The 26,746-nt window shown below is 40.3% G+C and overlaps 1 protein-coding gene across 4 annotated transcripts in view; it reads left to right on the forward strand.

Moving 5' to 3' along the window:
- The first annotated feature begins 1,715 nt into the window (after window positions 1-1,715).
- Window positions 1,716-26,746, forward strand: part of COL8A1 (collagen type VIII alpha 1 chain) — a 156,253-nt gene continuing 131,222 nt past the window's right edge. The window contains exon 1 of one of the 4 annotated variants that reach the window (XM_082392093.1): window positions 1,716-1,952. The gene's annotated coding sequence lies outside the window, so the exon portion shown is untranslated. The remainder of the gene's footprint in view (window positions 1,953-26,746) is intronic. The other 3 variants (XM_082392091.1, XM_082392090.1, XM_082392092.1) reach the window with 3 other exon arrangements.

Consider the following 26,746-nt stretch of genomic DNA (forward strand, 5'->3'; position numbering starts at 1 on the left):
ACAAAGACATCAGGACCTAACCTGAGACCAGGCTAGGTGTTCTATATGGTGGTCTGAGGTGCAGAGTGCAGGTGCTTTGCAAGCTCACCAGCTGTGGCTCCCCCTCTTGTTAGCCTGAGCTAGTCGCTTAACCCTTTGAAATTCCTTGCTTAAAAAAAGAGAAAAAATAAAAAATCTACACAGTATGAATCATACCTAACCTCATAAGGTTGTGGTGAACACTGAATTCAGTTTTATATATGTATATATATAGCTATACATATTATATAGTTATATATCAATATTTTCAATAAAAGTTATTTTCCTTATTCTTTTCAGCCCCACCCATCCATCTCCCTGTCCCTCCCTTCCCCCTGTCAGTGTCCGTCATCCCCTAGGGTTCTCAGGTTCTCTGAGGGTTCTCAGCCCTCAGGTTCTCTCTTTTAAAATGCCTTAAGTCCTTTGGTGGCAAAAATCAAGCTTGGGCTAGGAAGTGAGTCACCACTCAGCAGCTAAAGGAGTTTGTTTTTCTTTCTCTGAATGTATTTCTTAAGAATTTCAGCCTGATCCTTCAGCCTCCTGTTGGTTGAATCCTCTCTTAATGTTTAAGACACACAGAGAGAGAGCTATGGCACCAAGACGTTTTCCAATGGCTAGGAATGAGAGTTTTTAAAATACCGAAAATAACCAGAGGGCAGAGAGCCCTGAAATCCTGTTACATAAGCAGATGTTGGAGGACCGGACTGGTTTTGAGGTTTCTTTCTCCAAAAGCCAGTCTCCACTGATCCTTTCCAACCTTTGCTGGATTTACCTTAATGCTGCACAGAAGTCTCAAGAGGGGCCTCTGGTTGCTCCTCACTACCGGCAGCACCAGGAGAACTTGCTCGTCAAAAAGCACAGCCAGAGAGAGCGGCGTGGACATATACACGCTACCAAACGTAAAACAGATAGCTAGTGGGAAGCAGCCGCATAGCACAGGGAGATCAGCTCGGTGCTTCGTGACCACCTAGAGGGTGGGAGGGAGGGAGATGCAAAAGGGAAGAGATATGGGGATATGTGTATATGTATAGCTGATTCACTTTGTTATAAAGCAGAAACTAACACATCATTGTAAAGCAATTATACTCCAATAAAGATGTTAAAAAAAAAAAAAAAAAAAGCACAGCCAGGAGCGTTGAGTGAAGGGCCGGGTTTTACCAGCGGGTGGTGGGAGACAGGGGCTTTGGGGGCGCAGCGGGCGGCGGGATCGCGGCCGGCTGGGGAGACCTCTGCCCCGCGCCCCGCCTGCTCCGCGTCCCCCAGCGCCTGGGATGTGCTACTCCGACGGCCAGCTTCCCCGCCTTTCCCTCGCCTATGAACTCTTCAGTGGCCCTGAACCGTTATTTAGCTTTTCAAATTCACAGAAAACACCTTTTGCTATCACGATCACCCACGACTCCCGCCCCCACCATCATCAAAAATGTCATACAAAATGGAAAATAATCCATTTCCCCTTTCCTTCTGTATCTTGCTTGTTTGACTGTCTCTGTCCCCTATTCATTTTCTCCCCAGCCCTCTCCCTGTCTGTGGGCTACATCCCTTTGTCTATATCTATTTCCCTTCGTCCTCTCTCTCTGTCTCTCTCTCTGTGTCACTATCTCCCTCCCTCTCTCTCTTTCTCTTTCTCCCTCCCTCTCCCGTTTCCACTGCTTCCTCCACTCCTGCACCCCCCTCCCCCCCCTCCCTCCCTCCCCGTCTCTCCTCCCTCCTTCGGGCTCCTTGCTCTGCCCTCCCCGCCCCTCCCCAGGGCAGAGCGTCCAGCTCCTCCCGGGGCTGCCGCCCACCGCTCCTTCTCTGCCCACCTACTATGGGGCGCAGCTCCTCCCACCTGCCCATAAAAGCCAAGCGCATGTCACCAGCAGCGGAGCAGAGCACTTCCCCGGTCCTCTCCTGTGGGAGCCCCCAGCCTCTCTTCTGGATCTTACACGCTCAAGGTAAGATAACACTTCTGCAGGCACCTGACCTACTAGGGGTTGCTTCGGGGGGAATAAGTTTCCTCTGGTCAACATGCTTACTGTTTGGGTAGAGCTGACTCTTACGGATTCCAGATCAGCTGCTCCTTTAAACCAGCAACTGGTTTGAAAACAAACTTCTGTTTGAACGGTAGAATAAAAGTTCATCTGGGGCAGAAACAGCAGCATAAATATTGCAAAAACCTTTTCTCCTTCTAAATCACTTTTCCCCTTTTGCCGGCTGTTGCGGAGGTTAAAGTGTATCTGTTGAGGTGCTTTCCTGTAAGCACCCCATTTTTTGGTAAATATTTTCATTGTAAATATTTCACATATCAGTGGGGCAAGGAAAACTTTGTCCCATTGTCAAAAATGTACTTTAAAAGAACACAATGAGTTTCCTAAAAATAGCACAGTCAAAGGTCTGCTAACAATTTTGCGATGTTTTCCAAACCCCCAAGACAGCTTCTGTGAGTCCTTTAAAAAAATATCTTTCCAGGTTTAAGTGCTTGGAAAAAATGATGCAAACGGGTGCCCTTTGCACAGAGACGGTAATCAGGTGGCTGGTAGATAGGAAAGAACAAATCCAAATTGACAAGCTGGGGCACAATGTGAGAGCACATAGCTATATTTTCAAGACGTCCTAAAATGAGAATTGTCTTGGAATAAGAAAGTGTATAAAAGAACTTCATGAATTTCTAAACACACACCTGAACATAAAGCGTTTCAATGTGTTTCACAGTCAGAGAAGAATACAGGCCAGATTATCCAATACTTCTGTTTACACCAGAGGGTTGTAAAGAATGATTAGCTAAGACGCCTTTGGAAGTTTGATCCTTGCTTGTCACCCTCTTTTCCCTCATCTAGTAAAAATTGACCTGATTGGCACACGATTCTTGCAGAGATATCAAGTCTTTAAGCTACTCTCATTTTTAAAGACTTCAGTCTCTACCTTCTGATTTCTGAAGTCTGAGAATGAGTGTTGTGCACCTGTGAAAGGAAAAACATCTTCCGCAGCTACCTCTGGAAAATCAAACACTTGGTCCATGAAGTTTGCCATCAGAATCTGCGGGCTGTGTGGGATGAAACTCTCTCATGTGGGAGAAAAACCCTCTTCAAATATTTCCTCTGGGGAATTGCAAAAGACTTCTTAGAGACAGCAAACCAAAGCTGGCAGTCAGGAAACCAAACCACTATTTCAGCCCTCAAGGTTCTTAAAGTAAGAGAGGAAAAGTTTTACTTTTTTTTTTTTTGGTTTGCTTATATTGTTTCACTTGAAAGGGGAAAACTCCAAAGATGTAAAAGATTCTTCACTATTAAAGAAAAAAGAATCATTAGAAGTCTAACTGAGGGTCTTCCAAACCTTTCCTCCTTATTGTTTGCATATCAAAAGAAATAATAAAGGTATTTTAAATGCCTATTTGGCACAGAGAGGATTCAATGCTATTATTCAAATGAAAGAATTATATGTAAAACTTTCTGTCATGTGAAATTTTGCTTCATTGGAAAAAAATTATTGCTAGGAGTGTGGTTTCCGTTAAGAAAATGATATAAAATTACTATTGGCCATGATAATATGTGACCTGAGCATATTAAAATACCTTTTATCTTGAGCCACAGTGCAGACTGCTTGCTTCATATCTGCAGTAAATGGGTAATCAACCATGACAAGAGCACAGGTATGGGACCAGGCCAAACCAAGTGTGTGGTATGTCCAAGCTAACTCCTCTTTTATGTTAGTGCCGGACTCACACCCATCATCACAAGGGTGAAAATACACTGCTTCATTCACCAGATCCCCTTGAGGAAAGTTATCTTTTCTGGGAGGAAAAACAAAGTGCTGCTAGTGTAAAAGAGCTCCCTGTTATTCCTAAATTTGGGGATGAAAAGTGTTCTCCCACGGTTTGCTTCTGCTTTTCCTGGCAGTTAATCCACTCTACCGGCTATGAACCATTTAACCGTAACTGCCTCCCCCATGTGCCATCACGTTCAACACCCTAAATAACTGGGTGAGATCATCCTAGCCTGCTTATGATCTAACTTTCCCAGGGGTCTTTACCAGACACTCAAAGTGATGCTTTCTCCACACTTTCCTTCTTAAGTTTCTAGAAAAATCAGTGGTGGGGTTTCATGGAGTTACCCCAATGTCTCTCCCTTTGCACAGGATGTGGAGGCATGAGTCTCATCTATGCCACTATATAGCTGCCCCCGGATTGGGTTCATGGCCATACCTACCCAGTACCATTCCAGCAGGCTTTGAATGACTCTTTTAATGTTTCTCATAAAAGAAAAGATAAGCAGCTGCCTGTTTCACTAGAGACACAGGGAGAGCGCTCTGTTGATTTTGAGGGCCTGCTACACTTAGGGAGACACACATTTTAGATCTTCTGCTATTCCCAAAATTATAAAACAATATTCTTTCAATGATCAGAAAGTATATCCCACCTTAATTCCATTTGTGAAACAAAAATCAAGGAAGGGAGGATGGGGACGAGCAGAGAATTGAGAGAGAAGCTGGGCAGAATCACTCCTAGGAAGTACCCCAGAAGAGAAAGATCAGAATCTCTGTTACAAATGCAGCTGCTTTTTGCTCTTATTTATGCGGAATATGGGGAGACACTGAAGAGCAAAAATCCATATCTGCTCTTGTTTTTTTTCTTAAATCAGTGAGAGTATTTCCAGTAATAAGTTAAGATCCATCTCTACTATGCCCTTCTCTAACAGAAGAGAACAGCTCAGTTCTAAAGACCAAAATGTTTCAGGTCTGCCCCACATTAAAACCCATAGAACTTTGCCAGTTATAATTTTAAAAGCTACATTATGAATATAAAAACCTCAGAACATATTTTTAACTAATGGGTGGTTCACATCAACAAATCCACCCCTAACTCTCCCAAAGGGCCCAATGTTCAGTAACTACTCACAAGCTAGAAGTTACAGGCAGCAGTTTACTCCTTCCTATCCATGGTCTTCCACTTTGATATGGCAACTTGCAGCGCTATTGAGAAGCAGCCTATTTCCCAACCTCTGGTCCTCCAAGTAACCCTCTGAAAATCAGGTCTTTCTTCAGGCCTTGGCTTTCTTCTCTTCCACCAGGCCCCCATAAACGTACATATGCGTAATTCAATGAAGGTATAGATCTTCAGACTAGAGTGCACTCTTCTGAGAGTTTCATTGTTCTAGCTGTTGAGTGAAAAGAAAAAAAAAAAAAAAGAGACAGAGAGAGAGAGGGGAAGTTAAGAGAAGAATGAACGCCCTATGGAATTTAGAGAATCTTTCACTTTAACATTGTGTAAAAAGAACCCCTTACTACCCAAAGCATCTAGAAATTTAAATTGAAAAAAAAAAAGGCCAATTTACAGGTTGTTACAAAATGCTAAGGATATAATGAAAAAGATCTTCCAATGACCTGGCAGTCATTGACATCAGTTTATGCCCCACAGTACTAAATTAGAGCTCTGCTAGACTTCCCCTTTGCAGAGACCCAAGGAGTGAAAACTGGGAAAGAATATTAACCACATTTCAGCACCAAGAGAAGCCACTAATTAGACATTCCACTATCGCTTTGGTAACTACGTTTGCTGTTTAAGGAAGGAGGTTCTTTACAGTCTATCCTCAAGAAAATAGATTTGCAGCAAGAGGGCTAAAGAGAGTCACACACAAGGTCGGAATGTCTATAATCTGGGGGCCCTGTGAACACAAATCCACAAAGCCGTTGAAACTGCATGGAATCAGACTGAAGCGACTGAAACAAAAATGTTCCCAAGAACTGATCATAGAGTAATCAACTAAAATAATAATGAATTCTAACTTCTCAATGTAACAAAAAGCAAAAGCACCTCAGGACACCCATAGCTGACTATGTAAAATATTAAAACACACTGATGGTCCACTTTCAATCTCCTCTATTAATTTTGGGCTCACTTCTATTGCCCTTCCTGGAAAACAAAAGCTGTCCTTCTCTCCTTCAGCACAGGGTTTGCAGATGTGGTCATGCCCCTCTGTGCTACCTCCTTTTTTTCTTTCAGTGGAAGAAATCTCTTTTGAATTCTTATAGATCAAGTTTCTGGAGTACCACTCATAGTTGTGTCATTTCTCATTATCAAAAGTCTCATACTTCTCTTAAACAGGATGTAAATTTTCACTCCAACAAATAAAAAGGCTTTACGTTTTTCTAAACCATAATTCATATACCTAGAAGAGAGGTAATTTAAACTTGCTACATGCCTCCAAACTGAAATGAAGTTTCTAAGCACTTTATTTATCTAGGTCCTATTCTAACTTCTTGGGGTTTAACATTTTATTTAGGGAATCACACAGTATAAATGCTGGAAGGATCCTCAGAGCTAATTTTAACTAAAGTTAATTTTACAGATGAGAAATGTCGGAGAGGCTGACGTCTTGCCTAAGATCACCCAGGTGTGTGTAGGAGAAGCATGGCTGGAGTTCATATAGCCAAACTCTCTGATCAGCGCTCTATCTTGAATAACTATAATGTGTCTTCCCCACATAGTGTGTATCTAAGATGTTTCTAACTATGCCGAGAATTCTGTTGGAACGTAAAATATAGGGTTCTCAGAAACCATAACCTGGTAGAGGTTTGGGGCTGCAACTATACCTCTACTACAGAATGTTTGCAAGCGTCGATACAATCCCTTATGAAGAATGAAATCACTGTCACCATCACAGGGACCTTGTGTGTTTTTCTTCATTCCAGGGTCTGATACATAATAGCTGCTTGGTAAATCTGTGTTGAGTGGGTGAATGAATGAAAAAAAAAAAAAAAAAAGCCTAAGTATAAAATATCCATATTTCTTAACTCCTTCCATAAAAATCTTTATGAGTCTATAGGGACTTATAGAGACTCAAATCTCAAGTATATCAAATTTAAGATTCCCTTGTGCTTTAGGAAATGTAGGAGAGTTCATTTAGCCTTATCAATGGCTAAGCCATTTCCCTGCCGGCAGTGCTTTCACTAGTCCTTGCATTTGCCTGAGTTCTAGAAATAGGACTATTTTTTGCAGCAGGCTTAAGATCGAGTTCCAATTTCTACGTGGCAGAACAAATGTATTATTTTTATGTGATGATTTACAGCATAACCTTCCTCCTCTCCTACCACATTGACAGTGTGTTGCCAATATAACCACCTAGCATCTCCCCAGGTCTTTAATGAGAGAAAGGGCAAGATATTCATAATGGACCATCAGAGGAAACTTTGAGGGACATACTGGTTGAGGGGTGTAGGCATGAGAAGTGTTATGACACAGGGGAGGGGTCATCAAGGGGCCAAGAGTATAGAGAGAGGATAGTGCAGCTAAGAGGGTCCATTCCTCTGAAACAGAAGAGGGAGAAACTCTGGAGAGTTTTGAGGTGTTAGAAAAGAGATTTTTAATACGATCATCTGAGCTAAGACCTACTCAAATGTTTGGGAGGTGAAATCCTATTTGGGTCAGGCTTCTTTCAGTGTAACACCTGCCTCACATGGGTGAAAGCTTTATATGCTTTACATCTATTAAAACTCTTCTTAATCCTTAACTGGACTTCCAGTTAAGAAAGAAAAGAGACCTCACTGTAGACCTGACTCTGACCCAGAGTACTAACTCCATGGATGTCATGTCATCAAAATGTTCTCTGCTAAGATAGCAATACAATTTTTAGTAATACATAAAGTTACCCCAATGTGGAAAATGATAAAGGTAGAAAAGAATATTCTTGTATCTTTTCTAGAAAGAATTTACCCTGTGGATAGATGTTACCCCAGATGCTTGTTCACTTTCCTGTAAAGCATGCCTGACAATTGTGTATCTTTGAAACAGTCATTGTGTTTCTGAAATTGATTTATTGTGTGTTAAAATTTACATGGTCTATGACTAAGCATCATTGTGAAAACATACTTTTAAGTAAGTCTTTCTTGAAGACTGTCTTTCTTAAGCTCTCTTGATGTGTTTACATCTCAGGATATTTAGCCGTTGGCATCATTTGATGTGCTGAGATTAAAGACAACTAGTCACTTCATGTACTACTTTTCCAACTCTAGGCCTGGGTGTGGGTGTCAGCTGTTTGCTTCTCCAGGAAATAAAATGTCTCAGCCTGTTGGGGAGCTTCTCCAGTCCTCTCTGTTAGCTAGATAAAACAGCTGTTTTGCTGAAATTCTGGGCCATCGTTAAGGTTTCATGTATTAGGGCAACTATGGCTTGTTTATGCAGATATTCCACTACCCAGCAGCGGGTGGCTAAGCCACAGCTGCCCTCAGTTCAACAGGAGGACAGCAGACCTTCAGAGGTGGTTGAAGGGCATTGTCCAGGACAGCTGGGAGATGTTCTGTCAGCTCTCACCCCATTTAGTATGTTCCTCTATCATGTCACGTGCACGCTAAAGATAAATCTAAATTTGGTTCGTAAATTCAAAGTGATGGCTGCACGTGATTATATTTCTTTAAAGATCTGTACTTAACAATCGTCCTGTCTTAGAGTCCAAAGGTCATGGTGTTCATCAGTGCTATAAATCCAAACAAGTGGCCTCTTGTTAAAGGGCAGACACAAGATAATGCCAAGGACTACATGAAGGGAGACGCTAGTTGGAGCTAAGAATTTGTGGCTGAGGTGGCCAAGACTGTTGAGGTTGGAACAATGAGGGAAGAAAAGGGATCTGCAGTAAAAATATGCTATTGGATTCACGATCCTTAGTCTCACATCTTGTCTAGTTCCCCATCTAGCTCCCAGTTGATTCCAGTCCCCTGCTGTTCAAATGAGTGGGGAGGGAGGTTGTGACCAGTAGAGGGAGCCAGGGGGTTGAGTGTCTCAGAATAGAAAACTGACTCGTTCCCAGAGGGAGCCTTTAGATTTGCATTTTTCTGATAAAAGGCAGAACAAGGTGTCCTTTTCAACCAGTGGCTAAAATGTACCACAGGGGTGTATCACATTGTTGGTTTTCTTTAAAAACAAAAATCCCAATTTAAGCCTCTACAGGTAAATCACCTGCATTTCAGCAATGCCAGAAATGTCCAGGCTTGCAGAAGTTTAGTTGAAAGAAAACCAAGGCAATCTTAGAAAACCTTCCTTCCAAGGCCACCACCAGCCAAGACTAAATGCTCAATTCAGTAATAAATAAACCACAGCAGCTGGGAGTCAGTGAGAGACAAGTGCAGAGAGAGCAGAGAGCCGAGAAGATCTCATGGGTTCCAAAGGGAAGCCCCAGTGTCCTGCCAGGACCAGCCCCTGGTCACCAGGACAGGGGAAGGGAAATGCAAGAAAGATGGAGGCGGAAATGGGCCAAACAGGCTTCTCCAATCGAGATGGCCCAGAACCTGCACTCCAGGATCCTGGTCTCTCCAGAAGCAGCCAGAGCGTTGCCTAGACCGAAGTGAATACCCTTAGGTTGAACGTTTCCATTGCGCAGCGGTGTGGCGACGGCTTGTTAAGACTTGAGACAATTGCGTAATTCAGAACCCTCTGGAGGATAGAGATCAATTAGGACCATTAAAAAAAACCTTGGCACACCAGGGAAGGGCTGCTTGCTTTGTAAAAATTATGACATTCACAGGAAAACAGAGCAGTCCTCTCTCTAAGACTATTACTGATCTCAATAGAAATGAAGCTGTGAAGTTCGTATGCATGTGACCTGAGAAGTCCCTGTTTCAGAAAATCTTCAGTGTTTTAATTCCCAGAACACCGTGACTCATTCTGGGGCCTTGATCATCTGTGTGCCTTAATTTATTTATCTTAAATAGAAGAACAATTCTCAAATAACCACTCTCTTTACCATTTAGAGACACTAGAGGTCTTGCCAATTATTTTACAGAATGGTGCTGCTTAAGCATACATACATAGTAAATGGATTGTACTCACAATACCTGGAGATGGCTCTTGGTATTTATTTAGAACCAAGTCGAAAGGGAATACAATTCCAAATAAGCACGTAACTTGCCAAGATGTACCAAGGGCATTTTTATTTCTTAGAGTACCAAGAACAATTCTGCATGTCTCAAGGGGCCAGATAAGGTCAAGGGTAAGTAGAAAAAGGAAAAGAAACAATAATTAAACTATGAGTTAAAAAGTCTCAAGAGGCCTATATGTTCACATATCCATATTTGACACCAGTCAACAGATAATTCCTCATACAGAAAAAAAGGTTTTGTGATTTAAAAATTCTATTTTAACTGGAGAAAGATATTTTTAATAATGACTGTTACATTGTATAAAATCTCTGAATGCCACTTCTTCAACATTCTCCAAAGTGTGTTTCAAAAACAGTAATACCTGGGATATTAAAGCGTTTATGCAGAAAAAGGTTCTATGGTCAAATAAATTTTAGAAATACTCAATGAAATAATATGACCAATTTTATTCACTGCAAGATTTCACAAAGAGCTTAATATGCTCTGTATATTTTCATTCTTCAAAAAAGTTACAGTAAATAGTGTGCCCTCAACTTGTTTGACGACAAATCTTCCCAACTTGAGAGCATCTTCCTGGTATTCTATGGTACAGCTTGGGAACAGCTTGGGAATCACTGTCCTACTTCATTATTTCAAGATCTACTGGGACATGGTATTTTCAGTGTTGCTAGTTAATATGTAATACACATGGAGTGTCAGTATATATTATGTGCTATGTCAAACCATAAAATAAGAAACAATCCCAGTGTGATTTCCAACCCCAACTGAAAAGGGAACAAAAGAAACAGATGACTATGTCTTGGTCCCATGGCTCAGTTCTTTATAATAATAACCGCAGAAATGTCAGAATAATTTGTTCGTTACATACAATAGGTGAGAGAGAAAAAGGGGGGTGGGGAGTGATAGGAAGAAAGAAAAATAAAGGAAGGAAGGAAGGGAGGGAGGAAAGGAGGGATGGAGAATATTGGATAGATTGAAATGATCTCTTCCTTCCCTCATCTTTCCCCATGTCTGGATATTGTTACAAATAGAGAAATGGCCAAGAATGAGCAATAAGTCAGTAAACAAGAAGCCCAGATAATTTCATGAATTAGCTCAACAATCTCTGAGCTGATAATTCTGTTTCATCATAACCACCACTAATTAACCAAGATCATTAACCAAACATCTTTCTTGAGCATTTACTTTTTCACCATCAATAGGGAGCTAATTCCTGGAATAGGAACACACTGATATTCTAGTATATCTTGCTACATCGGAGATTATTGGTTTACCTATGACACTCAGACCTCCTGCCCCCATCAAACTGACTATTTCTCTTAGGGCCCTACTCTGGGACTTCTCTTTTCCCTTTACAAAGATAATGCCTGGAGGCCAGTATCCCAAAGGCAGTGCGGTATAGCACCCTCTGCTTTAAGAAAATAAGTAGCCCACAGTCATCCACGGGAGAAACTCAAACTCATCATTACTAGTTGTAATAATAGTTACTATCTAGTAATGTACTGCTCTCATTATCTCTGTTCCTTACATCAACCCTACAAGGGCGGAATTACATTCCCAATTTAAAGATGAGAAAAATGGAGCCTCTATTTGGTCAAGCAACTTGCCCAGGGTCACACAGCTGGAAGTGGCAGAGCCAGGACTTCCATCCAGGTCATGCTCCAAAGCTCATAGTTTTACTGCTTCTTCATGGTGCCTCTCATGAGGTCTTGTCATATCATAAAAGGAAGAAAAAATATTGACTCCCTCTGTCACTACCTCTGACTCATAAAGAAAGTGAGAGAATTCCAGTGGCTCTGTTCCTAGACACTGCTAACTGGCTCTGCTTTTTGTTTAATACTGTGATTTTAATTTCTTTTTTTTTTGTATTTTTTCCTAAAAGCATGCTGCCATTTCAGAGCCAAAGAAGTAAGGGCTGTGTGACTAGAAAAATAAACAAAAAAAGCTATCAATTCTCCCTAGGGTGATTTATAAGGGCTAAGGTTTCTCCATAAATTCTCCCCAACTGATCCCAAGTTACCTGGCATGAGTCTGGGGAAAAGAGTGACAAGCTAGCATGTCATTCCTCAGGCAGGAGAAATTCCCATGATTATATGAGAAACAGACTAGAACAAAGGCACTATGGCGTGCTAAACAAACTTGAATCCAGCTCCCCATATCATTCTCTTTGGCGTTACTCTTACTATATTCCATACCCAGGTGATGAGAGTGAAGACAACTTAACTGAGGTCCCAAGCCACGTGAGTCACCTAGACAAAAGTCTGTGCTGTCTACACCGGCTGCTTAACCTGTCTGAGCTTGTACAGGTGTCCCCCACTTTCTGAAAGTTCACTTTATTCCACTTCACTCCTACGAAAGACCTACATTAGTTCCTGTTTTCGCTAATGAAACCCAAGGAGGATTTTCACTTTTATGGAAAAAAGCGAAAAGCAAAAATAGCATCCAGCATCCCTTTTGCAGCACCGCCAAGCTCCTTCCTCAGGAACTAAACTCAGCATCAAGCCACCATGGCTTTGAACTGTATCTGGGAGCACCTGTGCTTCATCTGTATTTATATTTTGCATCCATTAACAAGATGTGTCCCAAGGTACTTGCTTCTTCGCTTTACGCCATTTTGCCTTACGAAAGGTTTCATAGGAATGCTCTGATTTCAGAGAACAGGGGAAGCTTGTATATAGAAAATAATATACTTCGAGCCCCTCCTTTGTGCTGTGCCAAAGACAAAAGAGGAAACAAGGCCTAGCTCTTTCCACGTGGTCACATTCTGATGTACTTCTTTGCTTTTGTACCTGATCTTCCCTCTCTGCCTGGAGCATTCCCCATTTGATCTACTGAATTTATTTGTACTCCTTCTCCAAGATTCAGATCAGGAAGCTCCCCCTCTGAAAAGACCTGCCTATACCGGGCCTGTCTTGTCTGCACGTGAACCTCCCCAGGCACCCTAGTACTCTGTGCACAGCCGTGTCATGGCCATGTCCACGCTGTAATGGCATTGGCTAATTTTTTGTATGAGACAGTGAGCTCCTTGCAGGATTCATGTCTTATCTCGGCACCTTCAATGCTTAGCACACGATAGGAGCTTAATAAATGTTAAAAGGAAAAAAGAAAAAAAGGGATGCGGGAACAAAATGCAGTGATGGTAAATGAGAAGGCTCTAAATATGCTTTTCTCTATCCCCATAAATTTTTCCAAGAGATACATTCTCTTTCACACTGCTGTGCACGCACGCACACATGGTGTTACTAGGCTCAACTCTGTAGCTAACCGTGAAGCACAGGATGAACTCCCATTGGTAGGCTAATATTAACTATGAGCCACCTGTGTACCAAATTACATGAGGAAGCGTTATTTCCTGGGTGGTGCCACTGTCCCAGGACTGTCAGTACCCTACTCAAAAGCACCCAGCGGCATTAGGAAGCAGAACGAACACCTTAGCTGGCCAGCCAGCCCCTCTGTCTCTCTCACCCCAATCCAGCTTTCCATCTGCATCCCTCCCCAGCCTACACCAGGAATTTGACCTAAGCCAGATGGACTATTCTTCCCCTAAACATTCTTTTCTCGTTTCTCTACTGAATATCCCCTACTGTCCTTTACGCTTGTCAAAATAACCATAAATTCAAGGTCCTATTACAGTCCTCCTAAGCATTGCCACCTGCATTGATCTTCCCCTATTCTCAACTGACAAGCAGTTATTATAAATGTCACCTATGGGTTGCCTATACCCTGTATTGAAGAAATCGGGGCTGTCTACTAGAACTTTCTGCAATAATGGAAATGTGTTATATCTAAGGTAGCCGCCAGCCATATATGGCAACCAAGCACTTGACATGTGGCTAGTGCAACTGAGGTACTGACTTTTTATTTTATGTTTTTGTAACCTCTTTAAATTTAAAATTAAATAGCCACATGTGGCTAGTGGCTACTGTACTGGAAAACACAGCATATTTAACTTTTCATGTGCTATGTCTTGTATCCTCAATGAGCATATAAACTATTGAAAAAAATTGAATAAGGTGCTTTTTTGTATCCCCAGGGAATGCCATGACCACAGTAGTATTCATTAAATGTTCTGTTCAATGCATTACTGGCTACTGGGTCTATCTCTAATAGCTATAGTTTCTTAAAGAAGTCCTCTCCCCTACATATATAATTTTAATAAAGTAGCACGGATTGTATTTGCTTTTTTTTTAATGGTTTAAACTCACTTAGAATGGCACTATATCACTACCTGGATCCTTTAGCGCTCTATAAACGAAATGAGATGAAGAATGATTTGAACTGAGTCTCTAAAGAGAAAGTTCAATTATTCATTACTATCTCATTTTTTTCCCCTTTGGGGGGAAACATGTTTTAAATGTTTTCTAAACATGTTTCAGACCTGCTGAGACATAGAATTGCTTCAATTTTCAATATGACCTTTTCTACAGAAAAAGACTGTCCCTGGGGACCTGAAACAAGTTCAGCCACCAGATTTTTTTGCTTTTCTCTCCCGCTGAAGCCCCATCACTTTCTGAAGGAAGGTGGTTTTCCATCATAGGTTTTCCCAGAGTATTCTTGTCTCTATGTCTAGTGAACAACCTGAGCCTCTTTGAAGAAGGCTAAACCTCTACCAGCAGGTCAGTGGAGGTCACAGGTCTTTGGAATTTGAATGATGTGCCCCTGGCACTTGCTGGCTTACCAACGGCCCTTCAGGAATCATCAGGCCAACAGACCAACCACCCAATAAAATCCCATGCCTGGCAAAGCCAAGAGCAAAGTGATCAAACAGTCTGGCTGAGATTAGATTCTGACTTATTAATAAGCTTTCAGAAGATAAACCAAAATGTGTCTCTAACAGCAACAGTTTACAGGAGATGTTTAATGATTTTGGAGGTCAGCCACACCACATGCCTTCCTTCTGACTCAGTGAAGAGCAGGACAAGGGCAGAAGAGACGCACGAAGCCAGGGCAGTCCGCTATATCTTTTCCATTCACAGCTAAGTTTATTTGGACTGACTGGAAAAACCTTCAACGAAAACTTCTTTTTCTTTAACATCTTTATTGGAGTATAATTGCTTTACACTGGTGTGTTAGTTTCTGCTGTATAACAAACTGAATCAGCTATGCATATACATACATCCCCATATCTCCTCCCTCTTGCATCTCCCTCCCACTCTCCATATCCCACCCCTCTAGGTGGACACAAAGCACTGAGCTGATCTCCCTGTGCTACGCGGCTGCTTCCCACTAGCTAGCTGTTTTACATTTGGTAGTGTATATATGTCCATGCCACTCTCTCACTTTGTCCCAGCTTAGCCTTTCCCCTCCCGGTATCCTCAAGTCCATTCTCTACATCTGTGTCTTTATTCCTGTCCTGCCCCTGAGTTCTACAGATCCATTTTTTCTTTCTTTTTTTAGATTCCATATATATGTGTTAGCATACGGTATTTGTTTTTCTCTTTCTGACTTACTTCACTCTGTATGACAGACTCTAGGTCCATTCACCTCACTACAAATAACTCAATTTTGTTTCTTTTTATGGCTGAGTAATATTCCATTGTATATATGTGCCACATCTTCTTTATCCATTCATCTGTCCATGGACACTTAGGTTGCTTCCATGTCCTGGCTATTGTAAATAGAGCTGCAATGAACATTGTGGTACATGACTCTTTTTGAATTATGGTTTTCTCAGGGTATATGCCCAGTAGTGGGGTTGCTGGGTCGTATGGTAGTTCTATTTGTAGTTTTAAAGGAACCTCCATACTGTTCTCCATAGTGGCTGTATCAATTTACATTCCCACCAACAGTGCAAGAGGGTTCCCTTTTCTCTACACCCTCTCCAGCATTTATTGTTTGTAGATTTTTTGATGATGACCATTCTGACCGGTGTGAGATGACATCTCAGTATAGTTTTTATTTGCATTTCTCTAATGATTAATGATGTTGAGCATTCTTTCATGTCTTTGTTGGCAATCTCTATATCTTCTTTGGAGAAATGTCTATTTAGGTCTTCTGCCCATTTTTGGATTGGGTTGTTTGTTTTTTTGTTATTGAGCTGCATGAGCTGCTTGTATATTTTGGAGATTAATCCTTAGTCAGTTGCTTCATTTGCAAATATTTTCTCCCATTCTGAGGGTGGTCTTTTCGTCTTATTTATGGTTTCCTTTGCTGTGCAAAAAATTTTAAGTTTCATTAGGTCCCATTTGTTTATTTTTGTTTTAATTTCCAGTTCTCTAGGAGGTGGGTCAAAAAGGATCTTGCTGTGATTTATGTCATAGAGTGTTCTTCCTATGTTCTCCTCTAAGAGTTTAATAGTGTCTGGACTTCTATTTAGGTCTTTAATCCATTTTGAGTTTATTTTTGTGTATGGTGTTAGGGAGTGTTCTAATTTCATTCCTTTACATGTAGCTGTCCAGTTTTCCCAGCATCACTTATTGAAGAGACTGTCTTTTCTCCACTGTATGTTCTTGCCTCCTTTACCAAAGATAAGGTGACCATATGTTAGTGGGTTTATCTCTGGGCTTTCTATCCTGTTCCATATTGATCTATATTTCTGTTTTTGTGCCAGCACCATACTTTCTTGATTACTGTAGCTTTGTAGTATAGTCTGAAGTCCGGGAGACTGACTCCTCCAGCTCCGTTTTTCTTTCTCAAGATTGCTTTGGCTATTCGGGGTCTTTTGTATTTCCATACAAATTGTGAAAATTTTTGTTCTAGTTCTGTGAAAAATGCCATTGGTAGTTTGATAGGGATTGCATTGAATCTGTAGATTGCTTTGCGTAGTAGAGTCATTTTCACAATGTTGATTCTTCCAATCCAAGAACATGGTATATCTCTCCATCTGTTTGTATCATCTTTAATTTCTTTCATCAGTGTCTTATAGTTTTCTGCATATAGGTCTTTTCTCTCCTTAGGTAGGTTTATTCCTAGGTATTTTATTCTTTTTGTTGCAATGGTAAATGGAAGTGTTTCCTTAATTTCTCTTTCAGATATTTCATCATTAGTGTATAGGAATGCAAGAGACTTCTATGCAATAATTTTTATGTTGCTACTTTACCAGATTCATTGATTAGCTCTAGTAGTTTTCTAGTAGCATCTTTAGGGTTCTCTATGTATAGTATCATGTCCTCTGCAAACAGTGACAGCTTTACTTCTTCTTTTCCAATCTGGATTCCTTTTATTTCTTTTTCTTCTCTGATTGCTGTGGCTAACACTTCCAAAACTATGTTGAATAATAGTGGTGAGAGTCAGCAACCTTTTCTTGTTCCTGATCTTAATGGAAATGGTTTCAGTTTTTCACCATTGAGAACGATGTTGGCTGTGGGTTTGTCATATATGGCCATTATTATGTGGAGGTAAGTTCCCTCTGTGCCTACTTTCTGGAGGGTTTTTATCATAAATGGGTGTTGAATTTTGTCAAAAGCTTTCTCTGCATCTATTGAGATGATCATATGCTTTTTCTCCTTCAATTTGTTAATATGGTTCATCACATTGATTGATTTGCATATATTGAAGAATCCTTGCATTCCTGGGATAATCCCCACTTGATCATGGTGTATGATCCTTTTAATGTGCTGTTGGATTCTGTTTGCTAGTATTTTGTTGAGCATTTTTGTTTCTATGTTCATCAGTGATATTGGTCTGTAGTTTTCTTTTTTTGGGGCATCTTTGCTTTTGGTATCAGGGTGATGGTGGCCTTGTAGAATGAGTATGGGAGTGTTCCTCCCTCTGCTATATATTGGAAGAGTTTGAGAAGGATAGTTGTTAGCTCTTCTCTAAATGTTTGATAGAATTCGCCTGTGAAGCCATCTGATCCTGGGCTTTTGTTTGTTGGAAGACTTTTAGTCACAGTTTCAACTTCAGTGCTTGTGATTGGTCTATTTATATTTTCTCTTTCTTCCTGGTTCAGGCTTAGAAGGTTGTGCTTTTCTAAGAACGTGTACATTTCTTCCAGGTTGTCTATTTTACTGGCATAGAGTTGCTTGTAGTAATCTCTCATGAACCTTTGTATTTCTGCAGTGTTAGTTGTTACTTCCCCTTTTTCATTTTTGTATCTATTGATTTGAGTCTTCTCCCTTTTTCTCTTGATGAGTCTGGCTAATGGTTTATCAATTTTGATAACCTGAAAGAACCACCTTTCGGTTTTATTGATCTTTGCTATTGTTTCCTTCATTACTTTTTCATTTATTTCTGATCTGATGTTTATGATTTCTTTCCTTCTGCTAACTTTGGGGTTTTTCTGTTCTTCTTTCTCTAACTGCTTTAGGTGTAAGGTTAGGTGTTTATTTGAGATGTTTGCTGTTTCTTGAGGTAGGATTGCATTGCTATAAACTTCCTTCTTAGAACTGCTTTTGCTACATCCCATAGGTTTTTGGTCGTTGTGTTTTCATTATCATTTGTTTCTAGGTATTATTTGATTTCCTCTTTGATTTCTTCAGTGATCTCTTTGTTATTTAGTAGTGGATTGTTTAGCCTCCATGTGTTTGTATTTTTTACAGATTTTTTTCTGTAATTGATATCTAGTCTCATAGCGTTGTGGTCAGGAAAATATACTTGATACAATTTCAATTTTCTTAAATTTACCAAGGCTTGATTTGTGACCCAAGATATGATCTATCCTGGAGAATGTTCCATGAGCACTTGAGAAGAAAGTGTAATCTGCTGTTTTTGGATGGAATGTCCTATAAATATCAATTAAGTCCATCTTGTTTAATGTATCATTTAAAGCTTGTGTTTCCTTATTTATTTTCATTTTGGATGATCTGTCCATTGGTGAAAGTGGGGTGTTAAAGTCCCCTACTATGACTGTGTTACTCTCGATTTCCCCTTTTATAGCTGTTAGCATTTGCCTTATGTATTGAGGTACTCCTGTGTTGGGTGCATAAATATTTCAATTGTTATATCTTCCTCTTGGATTGATCCCTTGATCATTATGTAGTGTCCTTCTTTGTCTCTTGTAATAGTCTTTATCGTAAAGTCTATTTTGTCTGATATGAGAATTGCTACTCCAGCTTTCTTTTGATTTCTATTTGCATGGAATATCTTTTTGCATCCCCTCATTTTCAGTCTGTGTGTGTCCTTAGGTCTGAAGTGGGTCTCTTGTAGACAGCATATATATGGGTCTTGTTTTTGTATCCATTCAGCCAGTCTATGTCTTTTGTTTGGAGCATTTAATCCATTTACATTTAAGGTAATTATCTATATGTATGTTCCTATTACCATTTTCTTAATTGTTTTGGGTTTGCTCTTGTAAATCTTTTCCTTCTCTTGTGTTTCCTGCCTAGAGAAGTTCCTTTAGCATTTGTTGTAGAGCCGGTTTGATGGTGCTGAATTCTCTTAGCTTTTGCTTATTTGTAAAGGTTTTAATTTCTCCATCAAATCTGAATGAGATCCTTGCTGGGTAGAGTAATCTTGGTTGTAGGTTTTTCCCTTTCATCACTTTAAATATGTCCTGCCACTCCCTTCTGGCTTGCAGAGATTCTGCTGAAAGATCAGCTGTTAACCTTATGGGGATTCCTTTGTATGTTAATTGTTCCTTTTACCTTGCTGTTTTTAATATTTTTTCCTTGTATTTAATTTTTGATAGTTTGATTAATATGTGTCTTGGAGTGTTTCTCCTTGGATTTATACTGTATGGGACTCTCTGTGCTTCCTGGACTTGATTGACTATTTCCTTACCTATATTAGGGAAGTTTTCAACTATAATCTCTTCAAATATTTTCTCAGTCCCTTTTTTTTTCTCTTCTTCTTCTGGGACCCCTGTAATTCGAATGTTGGTGCATTTAATGTTGTCCCAGAGGTCTCTGAGATTGTCCTAAATTCTTTTCATTCTTTTTTCTTTATCCTGCTCTGCAGTAGTTATTTCCACTATTTTATCTTCCAGGTCACTTATCCATTCTTCTGCCTCAGTTATTCTGCTATTGATTTCTTCTAGAGAATTTTTAATTTCATTTATTGTGCTGTTCATCATTGTTTGTTTGCTCTTTAGTTCTTCTAGGTCCTTGTTAAATGTTTCTTGTATTTTCTCCATTTTATTTCCAAGATTTTGGATCATCTTTACTATCATTACTCTGAATTCTTTTTCAGGTAGACTGCCTATTTCCTCTTCACTTGTTTGGTCTGGTGGGTTTTTACCTTGCTCCTTCCTCTGCTGTGTATTTCTCTGTCTTCTCATTTTGCTTAACTTACTGTGTTTGGGGTCTCTATTTCGCAGGCTGCAGGTTTGCAGTTCCCATTGTTTTTGGTGTCTGCTCCCAGTGGGTAAGGTTGGTTCAGTGGGTTGTGTAGGCTTCCTGGTGGAGGGGACTGGTACCTGTGTTCTGGTGGATGAGGCTGGATCTTGTCTTTCTGGTGGGCAGGACCACGTCCAGTGGTGTGTTTTGGGATGTCTGTGACCCTATTATGATTTTAGGCAGCCTCTCTGCTAATGGGTGAGGTTGTGTTCCTTTCTTGCTAGTTGTTTGGCAAAGGGTGTCCAGCACTGTAGCTTGCTGGTCATTGAGTGGAGCTGGGTCTTAGCATTGAGTTGGAGATCTCTGGGAGAGCTTTTGCCATTTGATATTTGTGTGGCCGGGAGCTCTCTGGTGGACCAATGTCCTGAACTCAGCTCTCCCACCTCAGAGGCTCAGGCCTGACACCCAGCCAGAGCACCAAGACCCTCTCAGCCAGATGGCTCAGAAGAAAAGGGAGAAAAAGAAAGAAAGAAAGAAAATAAATAAATAAATTTTAAAATTAAAGTTATTAAAAAGAGAAGAATTATTAAAAATTAAAAAATGAAAAAGTAATAAAAGAAAAGAAAGAAGAAAAAAGAGAGCAGCCAAACCAAAAATAAATCCTCTAATGATAACAAGTGCTAAAAACTATACTAAGAAATAACAAACAAAAAAAACCAAAAAATGGACAGTCAGAACCCTAGGACAAATGGCAAAAGTAAAGCTATATAGACAAAATCACACAAAGAAGCATACACATACACACTCACAAAAGAGAAAAAGGAAAAAAAGAAAAAAATGTATATATATATATGTGTGTATATATATATATATATATATATATAAAATAAAAAGGGAAGAGGGCAACCAAATCAATAAACAAATCTACCAGTGATAATAAGCTCTAAATACTAAACTAAGATAAACATAAAACCAGAAACAAATTAGATGAAGAAAGCAAACGCCAAATCTATAGTTGTTCCCAAAGTCTACTGCCTCAATTTTGGGATGATTCATTGTCTATTCAGGTATTCCACAGATGCAGGGTACATCAAGTTGATTGTGGAGATTTAATCTGCAGCTCCTGAGACTGCATGGAGAGATTTCCCTTTCTCTTCTTTGTTCCCACAGCTCCTGGGGTTCAGCTTTGGAATTGGCCCCGCCTCTGCATGTAGGTCGCCTGAGGGCCTCTGTTTTTCGCTCAGACAGGACGGGCTTAAAGGAGCAGCTCACTAGGGGGCTCTGGCTCACTCAGGCTGGGGGGAGGGAGGGGTATGGAATGCGGGGCGAGCCTGCGGTGGCAGAGGCCAGCGTGACATTGCACCAGCCTGAGGCGTGCCACGTGTTCTCCGAGCGAAGTTTTCCCTGGATCACGGGACCCTGGCAGTGGCAGTCTGCACAGATTCCCGGGAGGGGAGGTGTGGATAGTGACCTGTGCTTGCACACAGGCTTCTTGGTGGCTGCAGCAGCAGCCTTAGCGTTTCATGCCCGTCTCTGGGGTCTGCGCTGATAGCCACAGGTCACGCCCGTCTCTGGAGGTTGTTTAGGTGGTGCTCTGAATCCGCTGTCTTTGCGCACCCCAAAACCATGGTCTCTTGCCTCTTAGGCAGGTCCAGACTTTTTCCTGGACACACTCCCAGCTAACCGTGGTGCACTAGCCCCCTTCAGGCTGTGTTCATAGAGCCAACCCTAGTCCTCTCCCTGGGATCCGACCTCCGAAGCCCGAGCCTCAGCTCCCAGCCCCTCCCCACCCCGGCAGGTGATCAGACAAGCCTCTCAGGCTGGTGAATGCTGGCCCGCACCAATCCTCTGTGCGGGAATCTCTCCGCTTTGCCCTCTGCACCCCTATTGCTGCGCTCTCCTCCATGGCTCCGAAGCTGCCCCCCTCTGCCACCCCCGTCTCTGCCAGTGAAGGGGCTTCCTAGTGTGTGGAAACCTTTCCTCCTTCACAGCTCCCTCCCAGAGGTGCAGGTCCCATCCCTATTCTTTTGTCTCTATTTTTCCTTTTTTCTTTTGCCTTACCCAGGTACGTGGGGAGTTTCTTGCCTTTTGGGAGGTCTGAAGTCTTCTGCCAGCGTTCAGTAGGTGTTCTATACGAGTTGTTCCACATGTTGATGTAGTTTTGATGTATTTGTGGGGAGGAAGGTGATCTCCATGTCTCACTGCTCCGCCATCTTGAAGGTGCCCCCCCAACCTTTTTTTAAAATAATAAAATAAAATAATTTACCCTGTGATCATCAGCCAGACAACGTCAGGAAATAATTATGGGTGTGTATTTTCCTCTGCCTTGTAAAATATTTACAAATTGCAGGATAAGCAAGCCTTAGAGTATGGTAAAGATAGCAATAACATTTCAATTGTAAATTTTTTTATATTTAGCCATAAAAGAATCACCATGTGTTTAAATCACATTTGAATACATATAAATAAAATTCTCATATGCAGACAGAAGCCAGTGGCTAAAGAAAGAATCCATGACTCCTTTGTAACAGAGCAAGAACTCTGGAGAGGTTTAGTATCTTATTTTTATAAACTAGAATTCTTTATCACCACATGAGCAAGAGAGTGTTAGTGAGTATCTTAATTTGGGGCCTTTTAAACATGAAGATAGTGATATGATAATAATAATTAACCTTTGTAGAGAAATTTACAGTTTATGACATATATCCTATATACTTTCCTTTATTTGAATTAGAGATTTTTATCTATATTTTACCCATGAGTCTGTGGAGACTTAGAAAGATTAAGTAAATTTCACATCATTTAGATACTAAGTGTTGGAGCTGGAATATTAGCCTGAAGTCCTCTTCTTTCTACTAACCTAGGCTGAGACTTAACAGTGTCACATCCAGGAATGGTCCTGGCAGCATAAATGAGAAACTGCAGCAAAGGAAAACAAAGTGATCTTTAAGGATTACTTACCAGATTCAGTGATAGAGAATGTGCTTTTCAAGAAGTTAGAACCCAAACTCCCAACAATGATAGCAGTTAATGTGTATTGAAGGTTTACTCTGTGCCAGTCAGAATGTTGAAATCTTTTTTTTCTTATGTATTATTGCATTTTATCCTGATCACTTTCCTGTGAGACAGGAAATGATGTGAGAGAGGTGAAATAACTTCCTCAAAGTCACATAGCTAGAAGTAAAGTTAACCAGGATATGTAACAAGTAGATCAGATTCCTGAGCTCTCCTCTTTAACTGCTACATCATTGACATTTTGTGACATCAGTGACATTCACAACACCCTATTACTAATCTGGGGACAAACAGATTTGCAGTGGTAGAAGGACCAGCAACATAAGAAATGCCATTAATAATCAGCGGGGGACTTCCTTGGTGGCACAGTGGTTAAGACTCTGTGCTCCCAATGCAGGGGCCCAGGTTCGATCTCTGGTCTGGGAACTAGATCCCACATGCATGCCACAACTAAGGAGCCGGCACAACCAAATAAATAAATAAATATTTTTTAAAATAATAATAATAATAATAATCAGCAGGAATAGTTTTGTAGGTTGTTTTCTGTACAGCTTATGATTTTAAAGAACACCCAATTCACTGTAAACCCGCCTGTAATTTGTAAAGGGTATGTTTAAATCCCCCTTTTAATTAATGCCAAAATGCATGCCATTTACAGGAGAAAAAAACGAAACATCTTAAATCATCGATGAGAAGCCACTGTCATAAATAAAAGCACTAAATTTTGCATAAGAAGTCACGGGTCATGTACTGCCTCTGCCACCTAGCAACACAGACACCCTGGGTGAGACAGTGGGTCTCATCCAGAGTTCGTTTTCTTTGCTCTAAAATAAGTCTACCTCTCAGGATTGTTACGATGTTCAATAAGATAACATATGAGAAGTGTTTGGCACTCATTAGGTACTGAGTAAAAGTTATTTGATAATAATGACTGCGAATTATTGAGGGCTTACTTAAATATTGCTTTCTACGTAATGCAAATAAGGGTACTAAGGATCTCTTTGCCTTGTAATTCATTTGATGAACTCTGGACTCCTACTCCAGGGTGCTTCTTTGAGCTCATCATGGTGGCAGCATGGGCTATTTATAGGCTCATCTGTAATTCTGGTCTTCTGAGGTTTTTTTGGTTTTGGAAGGTAAGAGGGTTGTTTTTGTTTTGCTATTGTTGTTATTTGTTTGTTTGCAATAAATGGCACTACATCAGTGTCCCCACCAGTTCCCCAATGGAGGTTTCCGTGATTGCATAATCCCGTTCCAGTTCAAGGCCACCTCCCTCCCTTCACCATGGCAATGTATATCACATATAGGCAGTTGTGGTATCATCAGAAAAAAGATGGCCATCCTGGGTGCCTCATCTAAGGTCTTAGCTCATCCCATGGGCTTCTGGAGCTTTATGCTGCTATGCCCTGTACACTCCCATTGAGGCTGCTGGCATCCCAAATGCATTTTGATCCCTTCACTTTGATGCAGTAATATACCCTTTTTTTATTGAAGTATAGTTAACTTACAATGTTGTGTTAGTTTCTGGTGTATGGCAAAGTGATTCACATATATATTCAATGTAAATATTCTTTTTCAGAAGTAATATACTTTCTTAAGCCATGCCCATTCTCCCTACAATGTTTAATGTCAGTATATCAGAATCCTGTCTTAACGTGAATCCCATTTTCCTATTTTAAAAAGCCCTAGCCTTTTTATCTCTGTGCCTTAATTATCAAGAAAACTTTCAATCCAGTCCCCCTCAATAAATGGCTCTAAGAAGCCCAATGTTAGAATAAGAAAAACTGCAAGCTATAGTGAAGGCATTTTAGTTCATAAAGACAAAGGAAAAGGGGCCATAAGAGTTTTAAAAGACTGTCTCTCAAGTTCAATTACCCTAGTTTTGTTTGTTTAGGACTTCAATCTCAACCTCACTTACTCATTCACTCAACATATAGTTTTTGGGGACCTACTATGTGCCGAGTCCTATGCTAGACACCATCAAGGACTGTTTCACCTGCACTTATGGTCAGCAGCTGAAAGGCATAGAAACCAATAAAAAGCCACTTGGAGCATAAATGCACAGGGAATGTGAGAACTCCTTTTTTCTTTTTCTTCAAAGGAGAGGCCACATTTTGTGCCTTTTTCATGCTGATCATGTGTTCTGAGCCTTCCTAGGGGCCAGTGTCCTCTCACAACACACCCATCCTCACTCAGCAACAGGCTTTCACTCAACAGCTGTCAAGGATTCAAGCCCCATCCCACTTTCTAGGTGCCAAAAATGTAACAAGTCAGTACCTTAATAGACACACTTCAGACATTCAACACACATACATAAAAATGTATAAAACAGTAAACTATCTTTTTTATGGTATTCTTTCAACTAAAATTGTTATGAAATCTTCTTAATTTTGTTGCCAACAAGATAAAATGAATAGTGAGTGTCCTAGGGATGAACCCAAGACACTGAGAAATCCTAGGGCCCTGGAACAGAGTCAGGCACTTTGCTTTCCAATAAATGCTGGTTGGATGAATACTATCTGAATCACTGGGAAAAATATAAGTTATTCCAAGCTGAGTTTCAGAATTAAAATATATTTAAGGTAACTTTTCATTTATCTAGTATTCCAATTTCTGAAAACTTCAACCCTACAGAATGCAACTGAGGACAAAAAAGTAAGTCAAAAGTGCTCAGAAGTGAAAAGATGGTGGTCATTAAGGTTCATATTCATAAGCAATTACAAGGAGTCCTCGCTTCAAGCCTATTTACTTCTACTTTGCAAATAATTCTAACAAACTTAGTTCTCTGAGTCCTGAGAACATAGCAAACTTGAAGTACCGAAGTTGAAAAGGGAAAGGAGATGCAATAAGTAAGTACACTAACAGCAGGAAGAAATAGAATCATAGAAGCCTAGCAATACAGGAGGAGGAAAAGAAGCTATAAAATGATAAGAATTTCTAAGGTGTATAGCATTCATTGAGGAGATAAATTGCTGTATAGCCTTAGGAAGTTCCTGGGGGAACCACTGGATCACAGCTGAATATAAATATTGACATATTGAGTAGTATCTTTTAAGAATTAAGGAAATTCTATATGTCAAATATATAATATCAAAACAAGAATATTTTGGTCCTGATGGGTGGAAAACATCAGCTATTAGGAAAATTTTAATTATCCAAAATGTCTCATTCCCTAAAGACTCAGGAAAGTTGATGTTATTCTACTACGTATGAGTGTGTATGCACGCACATATGCACACATGTATATAAATTATATGAAGTGGAATTCCTGTTATGATAGAATTCCTAACATGCAGTATAATGGATTATTAACTTTTTGGTTGTCAGCTTCCTATAAAAGCATGATCAAAGTGGTTACCTGGAATCCAAAACCTTGGGTTCATGCTTTCTTTTCACGTAATACAACTGAGATCAGGGAAATTACCTCATGCTCAGTGACTCCATTTATCTATTTGTATAATGAGAAAAACAAAAGCTTAGCTCACAAGGGTCTGGTGGACTGTTCCCATTTCAAAACCTGGAAATGTTTAATGTAAATCCCAATAATACCCTGGTTTGGGGTTATTATTTTTTAAGCAAACACCGTTCAAAAAAAAGATGCAAAGGAAGTCAGTCTTTCTTTCCCCACAATCTTTCCAAAGAACACAACAAAGAAACAAAGAGCCAAACACTCTGACTCACGCCTTTTTCTAATCGTGTTGTGGGCAATTTGT

This window comes from Balaenoptera borealis (assembly GCF_965194805.1).
Source record: "Balaenoptera borealis genome assembly, chromosome: 5".
Lineage (NCBI taxonomy): Eukaryota > Metazoa > Chordata > Mammalia > Artiodactyla > Balaenopteridae > Balaenoptera > Balaenoptera borealis.